Consider the following 10,430-nt stretch of genomic DNA (forward strand, 5'->3'; position numbering starts at 1 on the left):
ATTTTCATAAACTGTACTTTAATATATGCTTGATGTGTTAACTGAATTCAACTAAAAATTTAAAGTAGCTACTCAGATGGAGATGCCTAAGAAGATATTAAGTTCATAAATAGGCATGGATGTTGGAACACTTCTCGGATGCACCATTTAGATAAATTTCCATCCCCTAGTGTATATATACATTGCTCAATATTTAGAAAGTTACTATCCACTGGTGGGAGTTAGTACCTGGGTATTAGTTATGCTTCTAAAATAGCAATCTAACATGTTCTTTTACAAGTAACTCTTCAGACTAAATTGGTCTTGATAAAATTCTGCATAAAAATGACTTAAATAATCAGTTTTGGAGGTTTTAAAATATGTTTAGAGATCTACAAACAACTATTTTTGATTAACGTGCTTTGGGTGGAAGGAAAAAGAACATGAACAAGCAAAGAGTTAATTGAATACCTTTAAAAATGTATTTTGAAAGGACAAAATGTGAACAGTCATTTGTGGATTCTTTGTTTTATTAATTGAGATTAATGAACTTTAAAGCAAAGCCTTCATATGAAATTCCCATGAATTTCTCAGTTGTGTTTATTTTGGAGCCCTTGATTTCTGGGCTTAAAAAAAATATTGAAAGTCATTTATAATAAGTCAAATACTATTTAATTTAAATTGCCAGAATTTCATCTTAAAAATTAATGCATTCAATTAATAAATCAATAACTATGTCACAGTAATATTAAAGAATGAGCAAAAATCAGCAAGGATTCAAAAACTATCTTCAAAACTTGGCTCAGTATTTAAGGCCCAGAATCATATAGGGAGGAGCTTATGATCTAGAGATCTCATTTGTAGTAAGTTACAAAAAAAAAAATACAGTACAATTCATGTTTATATTGAATTTTATTTAATAAGTTTTTACTTCTCCATCTTTAACTGCCTACCCCATTGAGCTGCTGGTGTGGTAAATGGAAGAATGAAGAAAAATAATTTATTTGGTTGGGGGCTAATGACTTGTCAAGAAAGTGGAGATAAACCCCAGATTGGCTGACTTCAAGTGAAGTTCATGTATATAGCACCTTGCTATATTCTCTTACATGGGATCAATCAAATGATAGTTTTCCCTTGGAAGGCTTGATATATTTAGGTAGCCAAGAAGTGTGCCTTGTTGCTATTAGGTCTGGGAATACATTAATACAATACAGTAAATATTTATTGAACATCTAAAACCAGGCACACTGGTTGAGAGAGCTTAACACCTGGGAGTTAAAGTAGTATTTTTCCAAAGAATATTCTTCTGCTACAAGATCCTTATTCATAATGTAGATTGCAGGCCTCCACCAGGACACGTGAATCTGTGTTTTAAGTAAAAACCTTAGATTAATGGGCCCTAAATTTGAGACCACCTAGATATAGAATTTGGTGACATACGTGTGCATATATGTGTGCTGAGACTGGGTGGTTTTTTTTTTTATGTTAAATAAGCAACAAGTCATGCTACCTATACACAGTAATAAATATATCAATAAGCTCTATTCTCCCAGGATGGACATTAGGTTCTTTGAAAAATTGCAGTATTTCCGGTAGGTTATTAAAGCCATAGTTAGCATTATTTCACTTATATATTCTGGTTGGACATCTCTGTCAAAAGGGCTTCTGGAAGGAGAGTGATCCTGTAAGTAGAGTCCAAAAAATCCAATCACATGACCAAGAGATGAATGAAATTAGAGAAACCGTGCAGCCATCTGGCAGTAAGTCTGCAGATCCAGAAGTCAACTTCGGATTGTATCATACCCAAATTTGGCTTGAATGTATCCCCACTACTGTTTACAAGAGGATTTCCGTTGGATGCCCCGCTATGACCTCAGACTCAACCCTAGTGTTCACATGGTTACAAAATTAGGAACCAAGATTGAGTCTGAGCTCTTCTCTTACATTGCAACCTTTTTTGACGAAGGGAGGTACCTTCTCCTCTTGCTGCTGCCCATTGGTTTGTAACTGGGCAGCCCAGTGTAGTCATTCCCACTGTTCCCCCAACTCAGTCCTTCCTCTTTGGGAGGATGGATTCATACCAGTCTTTGAAATGCTAATGTTCCTTTTCATCTCCCGACCATCCCTCTATGCCCCAATGTCTTTTCTCTGTCTACCCCATCTAAATATTCTGTAAGGTCCAGCTCAAGTCCTCTTTTTCTAGGGCTCTTCCTCAGCCTCTCAGAGTGACCATAGCTTCATTCCTCCCATGTCCACCCACACACTGTTCTCCTGTGACCCTTGCTCTCTGTAGTACTACTTTTTTTTAAAAGATTTTATTTATTTATTTATTTGATAGAGAGAGCACAAGCAGTGGGGGTGGCAGGCAGAGGGAGAAGCAGGCTCCCCATAGAGCAGGGGGAGCGTGATGCGGGGCTCGATCCCAGGACCCCGGGATCATGACCTGAGCCGAAGGCAGTTGCTTAACCAACTGAGCCACCCAGGCGCCCTGTAGTACTACTTCTGATCTCTAATTTCACACTGCTCTGCTTTGTTTCTTAACTGTTTTATAAGCTCATGGCTGTCTTCCCAGCTAGATGAACTCCTGGAGGCCGTGGCCAGTGCATTGCACTTTAATGCCAACATATTTCTGGGAACATAGTAAATATCTCTTTGAGTGACTAAAATAACCAGAGGACTTAAGAATTCACCATGGCATCTCCCCCTTACTCTAATAGGACAGCTACAAAGCATATATAGGAAGTGAAATTAACTTACTAATTAAGTGTTCATCATAAATGAAACTAGATCTCCCTCCAGGAAAAGCTATATAGAAAAGAATGCCAAATTAATTAGATGTGTTCCTGCCATAAGATAAAATGAACTTTAAATTCACATATAGGCAAAAGACTGCAAAAGACTCAAGCTCTAGGCATTTATTTTTTCATTCTGATAAAGAAAAGAAGGATTGTATTTTCATACTAAAAAGAATTTACCTTATGCCTCAAGACAGTAATACCTTTTCCTAGAATAAAAGAAAAAGGGGATTCTTGAGACACAGACTGGGAACTGGACTGCTCTTAAAAATGGTAATTTACAGAGTAGTTTTCTGCAGCTGCCAAAGAAACTTCTCCCATCAACAGAGATGTGATTTGAACATGAGTTCATAGACAGGAAAGAGGATATAATGAAAAATATTTTTTAACAACAATGGAACATTATAGTAGGTGCTATTATCTGGTCTAAATTTATTTTCTTCTTGGCTATATCTTTGCTATACATTACAGAATCCTAATTCAGGGAGCAATATTACCTATAAACCTAAAAGAAAATAGACAATATGAAATGTGTCTGTGTATATTTCTCCTTCTCTTATTAACTACCCTGATTTTTGCTCTGTTGATCACATGCCCCTCTTGGCTTTTATGGGATACTAACTCTAGATACAACTTCTAGATATAACTAATCAGGATAATTGTACTCCTGACCACAATTCAGGACTTGGCATGTGATCTATTTTAGGATAGTGAGATTAGAGAAGAATTTCTTTTTCCTGAAATTTTTGCTGGAGGTTTTTCTTCTGGGAAAGAAGTTTTACTTTCCTTCTGGGTGGTGTAGTATATAATGTAACACACCATATAAGAAGCCAGCCCTACAGTGGAGATGATATCAGGAAAGACAGAGAAGAGTGACAGAAGAACCATGTCCTTAACAACATCATTGAGCCCTTGAATCAAACCAACACTTAAGCCTGAACTACTACTGGACTGTTCTTTTGATATAAGCCAATAAATCCCCTTCTTGCTTAAGCCAGTTTTTGTTGTTGTTTATTTTTTGTAATCTCAGTTAGGACCTGTGTCCCAAGTAATGGAAAACCCAATTCAAGCTGATTCATTATCTTTTCTTCAGAGCTCAGAAGAGGGTATTAAAACTGGTCTGCAGAAGTTCCGGCCAACAGCAAGTGTTACAAATCCCAGTGCCTCAAGACTTCACATTCTCTGCTAAAATTCTACTCTAATGTTTTAATATTTAAAAATTATAAAATGCCTGGAAGTGAACCCTAATAACTTTTTTTTGACTATAGTAAGAACTACACTTTGAGGAGCCCTCCACATCCTTTGCTACCAACTATGCTACTTCTTTGAACCACTAGTGCCTTAGAAGTGCTCTGCTCTGAAATTTTTAAAAAACTCTGCTTTCTGAGTACAGACTACTATCCTATCATTGCTGCCATTGCCTACATCCATGAACCTTGCAATAAAACACAGCAGAGAGCCACTTTGGAAGACAGTTTGGTTGTTTCTTACAAATTAAACATACTCTTACTGTAAGATCCAACAATCAGGCTGGATTTAGGTCTACACAGAAACCTGTCCATGGATGTTTAGAGCAGCTTTGTTCATAATTGCCAAAATTTGGAAGAACCAAGATGTCCTTCAGTAGGTGAATGGATAAATAAACTATAGTACATCCAGGCAATGGAATATTCAGTATTAAAAGTGAATGAACTATCAAGCCATGAAGAGATATGGACAAAATGTAAATGCATATTACTATGTGGAAGAAGCCAATCTGAGAAGGCTTCAAACTGTATGATTCCAACTATATGACATTTTAGAAAAGGCAAAACTTTGGAGCAGTAAAATGATCAGTAGTTGCCAGGGATGGCAGGTGGGGCTGGGGCTGGGGTGGAGTAGGGACAGGAGAGTTGAATAGGCAGAGCACAGGGGATTTTTAGGGTAGAAAAAACTCTGTATATTATGGATAATAACGGGTATACCATTTTATTTTTGTCTAAACCCACAGAATGTACAACACCAAGAGTTGTCTTAAGGTAAACTACGAGCTTTGGGTGATTATGATGTGTCAAAGTAGATCCATTCTTGGTAAAAATAGTACCATTCTGGTGAGTAATGTTGATAATGGGAGAGGCTATGCATGTATAGGAAATCTCTGTACTTTTCTCTCAGTTTTGTTGTAAACCTAAAACTGCTCTAAAAAACAAAGTCTTAAAAAAAAAAAAGACAAAACTCAATAGAGACTCACGCCAGTTTTCTGACATTCTATCCTTCATTTTCATAAGCTACCTGCCTCTTTCTCCCTTCACTATTTCCTCACCCACCTTGGATCAGTTTAATGACCCTCCCTGGGACCCTAAATGCTTTCATTCTCTGACCATTTCTTCTACACTCACCTTAACACTTCTCAAACTTGGATCAACTCAACTGTGTGCTTTCTCCTGGTTGCTGAGGGCTGTTGGAAAAATCTGGCATCTGTTTTGATCCAGCCCTGGTTATAAATTTATGATTACCTATGTCTGTTGGATCTATAATGCATTCATTTCTAATCAGTTCTTTTTTCCATTTCCTGTACTTGTTCTTTTTATTCTTTAAGATCTTCAATTCATCTTGCCCTCTAACTTCATTGTTAACTTTGCCTCCCACTTTGTAAAAACAAAGAAAAACAAAACTACCTCAGTTTCTTTCCCTTTACCACCAAATGTTTTTTCACTTCAAGTTCCTATCTCAATTTCTTGCCATCTGTGTGTCCTCCAAAATTTTACTGAAATTTCTTTGTATCAAATTGTCCCATATTTTCTGAAATACCTCTGCAGTCCCCATTCTATGTTATCTAGCATCTCCTTCATTCATTAAACTTTCTTTTCACTTGAATCTACCGGTTTTCCCTCCTGCTCCCATACCTTTCTGCTTCTTTTCCCAGTCTTTTTATGTTGCCTCTTCTTCCTTCTTAAATGTGGATGGCCTCAAGTTCTGTTCTTCCTCCTTTTTCCTGTATTTTATACTTTTTACCTATAGTATAGGTAAAATATACTTTTACCTTGGATGAGCTTATCTGTGATGGTTTGAAGGCTCTCAATTCCACAGCTCTTGTGAGTGAACTCAAACGTCCAACTGACATATTCATTCGATGTCCAATGGGTACCTTAAGCTCAGTATATTCCCAATGAAATCATTATCCACATTTATTCCTCCTCTCTGTTTCTGGCATTGTTATCCACCATGCTACCCAATCTAAATACCTCAGAGTATTCTTCCCTTTCCTCCTCTTCACTCATTCATTTAATTGGCCTCTAAGTCTTATGAATTTTCCAATCCTGTTTTCTGCAAAGCTCCATATTCACACAATCTTTTGCTGTTTTTGCAATAGCCTCCTAACATTTTGGCTCTAATTACTCCTCCTAGTCATTCTTCTCTGCCTCCAAAATGATCTGTCTAAAACAAGACCCTGGTCATGATACTTCCCTATGCTGGCTTAAAAAAATTTTTATGACTTCCTGTAACCTATTGGTTGGAGTCCAAAGACTTTGGAAATGTCTTTAAAAACTTCCCCCCCAATATACCTTTCTCTTCTCATCTATCACCTTCTATTTATGGCTCCTTCTCCTTGGAATGCTCTTCTATTCTTTTTTTTTTTTTTTCATGGTGAAATGCTACTGATCTTTCAAGGAAGGACCAGCTCCTTTCTCTGTTTTCCTGCTGCATTTTGTCATACTACTAGTTTAGTATTTAATTGCACACATGTCTTTTGCTGATAGGTTGAGAACCCAAGGACCATAATTATTCAACTTCCAATCCTTAGGGCTTGTAGTTTCTGGCACATAATGTAGTTTTAATCACTATTTGTTGACTTGGAATTAATCCCGTGGAAGTTGGTGAACAATTATTTTCCATATAGACAACAGGAAAAAATAAGTTATAACATGAAGGATTTTGGTTAGATATTAGGAAGGATTTGGGTAGCAACAAATGCTACCCAAATGAACGAAGAGTCAAAGCTTACTCCTTTGAATTCCCAAAGTGTCTCTGTCCTGAGGTTGTCTGAGTTCTGTAGGTCTGTTTTCCTCTGTTTTCTTGTCTTCTGATCCAAGTATGTGATAAATCTTATACTCTCAGGCGACAGATGGGAACAGTAACACAGAACTTGCACATAGTAGGTGCTCACTAAAAGTTGTAGATTGGTTAAATGACTGTGAACTTGTTTTCTAGGAAAACATAGGCCTCCAATTTAGAGTCCAGTTCTTTGTAGTTGCTCAAAGGCCCCAAGTATATTTGACCTTGTGCATTGACTTGTGTGTCTCTAAAATGTAAGCTTTGATGGGAAATGGGAAAAAAAAAAAGCATTCAAACAATAGACATGAGACTTTCTTAAGTGGTTGGGAATTTTCCATCTGGCCTGTAGATGCAGAAGTTCTTGGATGATCCCCTGCTAAGATCTCTTCTGGCTATCTCACTTTGAGTGTAAAAAGGGATCATCAGAGGAAGGCAGTCTCACTTCTTTACTGTCATATACTTTCTTGCCTGTGGAAACGAGATGCTTGGTCCTACAGTGAGCTGGGGAAATAAAGGATGCTTTTAGCATTAATTAGATGGAAGCTATCTTGGGATTGTGATTTTGCAAGGGGCACATCTTGCTCATATAACTTTCATAATTATGGAAGGAGCTGGTAATCCCATTTGCAGATTCTATGTTCTGAACATGAGATTATTTATTGCGCTTCAATTAGAGAGAGGGAAGGAGAAGAAACAAAAATGTGAATGAGTTCAATTTGCAGATTGCTAGACATCCTAGTAGAAAGGCTGTTGAAAAAGATATTGAAACTGCCAAAGCAAGGCTTCTAGATTCCCATAAATCTAATCAGTACATGTTTCTCTCTATTATTACTGGTAATGGGGAGGGGTCCTGCTTTTCTTACAAGGATCTTTGTTTGAGATGTGGTAAGGGAGAGTGCCTTTTTTTAAAAACAGTTTAAAGTTAACAAATCCATTTTAATGGAGTCCATGACGTTACTGTGACGGGCATCCTACCATAGAAGGGAAAAAATAAACAAATTTATGAAGTAAGGGTTTGTCTGATTATACCTTGAGATAACTAATTTGTAGTCATTCTAAACAAATTATCTCTGTGTAGACTAGAGTCATTTAGACTTTAGGCTTAGTTTTGCTTTTCATTCAAGTGATCTAAAAACTGTAGGCAACTTGATCACCCAACTGTTGCAAGAATATTCAACTCAAGTCTCTGAAAATATCTATTCTTTCTGGTTCCTTTAGATGACCCTGAAAAATCCTTCAGAGAACTGGGCTGGAGACTTGGTGAAAATGAGCACTTGGACACCTACCATATTCTATCATTACTGTGATAAGCAGAAAGGATCTATTTTTAGCAAAGGATATCAGAAAATATCAGGCTGGAGGAGATTTGATGAGCATGATTCTCCAGGCCTTCCAGTTCCTTGGGGATGTGCTTGGGAGGGTAGCCTTGGTCAGTTGCCTGCTCAGGGGTAGGTCTTGTTAGGCAGAGGGAAGACCAAAGTCATAGATTTCCAAATCTCTTTGACTCCCAACTAAAATACTCCATACCCCAGCTTAATTACTTATATGGTTACAGAAATTATCTTTAGCAAGCAAGCTACCTGTGTCCAATATCCTAATGTATTTTCTTATTTTATAACCCTTTGACCGTTGTGCACAGATTATGTAATAATGACCAGACATCACCAGTTTCCAGGCAAATGGAATGAAGTATGTGAGGATGACCAGTCTGAACAGACACAATCAGTTCTGAGCAGGACCATCTACATATTATGTGGGACCTAGACAAAATGAAAATGTGGAGCCCTTTCTAAAAAAAATCCTTAAGAATTTCTAGGCAACAACAGCAGAGTATTAAACCAAGCGCAGGTCTGTTCTGAGCTCAGGGTCCAATGTGACTGTATAGGTTGTAAGGTCATAAAGGTGGCCCTGGTTCTAGATCTAGGCAGGCTGAGTACATTAGGCATCACTAGAGCCTACCCCAGAACCCTGTCTTTATTTGTTCTTAAATGCTCTATTCTTATTGTGTGTATGTGTGTTATTTTGATATGCATATAATTTTATTGTCAGTTCAGTTTGTCATTTACAGTGAAGTAGAGGGGAATAGATTTTTTTTTTATTGTGGTAAAAAACGTATGGGATCTTCCCTCTTAATTTTATTTTTTTAATATGGACTGCTTCACGAATTTGCATGTCATCCTTGCACATGGGCCATGCTAATCTTCTCTGTATTGTTCCAATTTTGGTATATGTGCTGCCGAAGCGAGCACTACCCTCTTAAATTTTTAATTGCTTACTATAAACACAAAATTGTACAGCAGATCTCTAGAACCTTTTCACTTTGCATGTCTGAAACTCTATACCCATTGAACAGTGATTCCCCATTTGCCCCTTGCACCAGCCCCAGGGTAACCACCATTCTACTCTTTGATTTGGTGAGTTTGACTACTTTAGATACCTCAGATAAGTGGAATCATGCAGTATTTATCCTTCCTTGACTGGCTTATTCGATTAGTAGAATGTCCTCAAGTTTCATACAGGTAGCATATGATAGGGTTTCCTTCTTTTTTATGACTGAATAATAGTCCAGTGTGTGTGTATGTACCCCATTTTCTTTATTTGTTTATCCATCAGTGGACATTTAGGTTGTTTCCACTTCTAGGCTATTTTGAATCATGTTGCATTGAACAGAGGAGTGCAAACACCCCTTATCTTCATTGTGTTTTAATTGGTCTGAATATCACTAATAAATAACAGTGCATTCTTTTGGAAATAGAGTTCACCTATTAAAAGGAATAGCATAGAATAATTTTACTGGTTTTGCAGTCTACTCTCTATTGAAATGACCACCTTACGTTACCCAGCTGGCAATGCAGGCATCAATGCAGGCATTCCCGAGAACTGGACTCATTCTGGGAGAATGTGAAATGGTCCAGGCCCCATGCTGTATGCTCTGTGAGAGTAAGGGGCACATTGGTGCTACCTCAGCAGCCTCTATAGGGTTGCATCCCATCAATAGAGTAGAAAGATACCACTCTGAAAAGGATGCTGTGAGACTGAATAAATATTTGCCATAGGGCCTCAGCTCCTCCAGGCAGAGAGGCCTGGGGCATTCAGCTATGAGTACGTCTCTATTAAAAGTTAAAGCTTGAATTACATGCGCTAGCAATGCCTCTAACAGCATCAGTAGGCTCTTTGCTGACTCTGGAATCTGTTCTCTTGTTTGCCTGAATCTTAGTTGTTGATGAGATTCCTGATTAGAATGTTTCTGGGTCTTTTACTCACACAATTTTGTTTTGCTTCAGGGAGAAAAATGGGAAAGTTCAGGTTGCAGCAGTTCCCCTTTGTGAGGAACAAATAGCTTGGTTAAATATGCAAGTGGAAAGGGAAAACAAGAGAGAAAACTGGCTAAGTGAATGCTAGTCCAACCGTGATAGATCTTCTAACAAGCTCTGGGTACTTCTGGCTTTCTCAGTTTTGGTCACTTTGCTGATCAAACCTGTGAGCTGGTGAATGAGGGTAATGCTTCCTTTTATATAGACAGACTTAAGTGTGTAAATCACCTACAAATGCTGTTAGGCTATTTGTACCTGTAGAAGCTTCACTGAGCACCTACATATACTATGAATTCTTTCTTTATTG

General features: G+C 37.7%; 1 non-coding gene across 1 annotated transcript; it reads right to left on the reverse strand.

The window, feature by feature from the left end:
- Nucleotides 1-8,951: 8,951 nt before the first annotated feature.
- On the reverse strand, nucleotides 8,952-9,058 carry LOC123326645. Its single transcript, XR_006541220.1, has one exon. It is a non-coding gene; the product is annotated as a U6 spliceosomal RNA (small nuclear RNA).
- Between the last annotated feature and the right edge of the window lie 1,372 nt (nucleotides 9,059-10,430).

This window comes from Neomonachus schauinslandi, chromosome 14 (assembly GCF_002201575.2).
Source record: "Neomonachus schauinslandi chromosome 14, ASM220157v2, whole genome shotgun sequence".
NCBI lineage: Eukaryota > Metazoa > Chordata > Mammalia > Carnivora > Phocidae > Neomonachus > Neomonachus schauinslandi.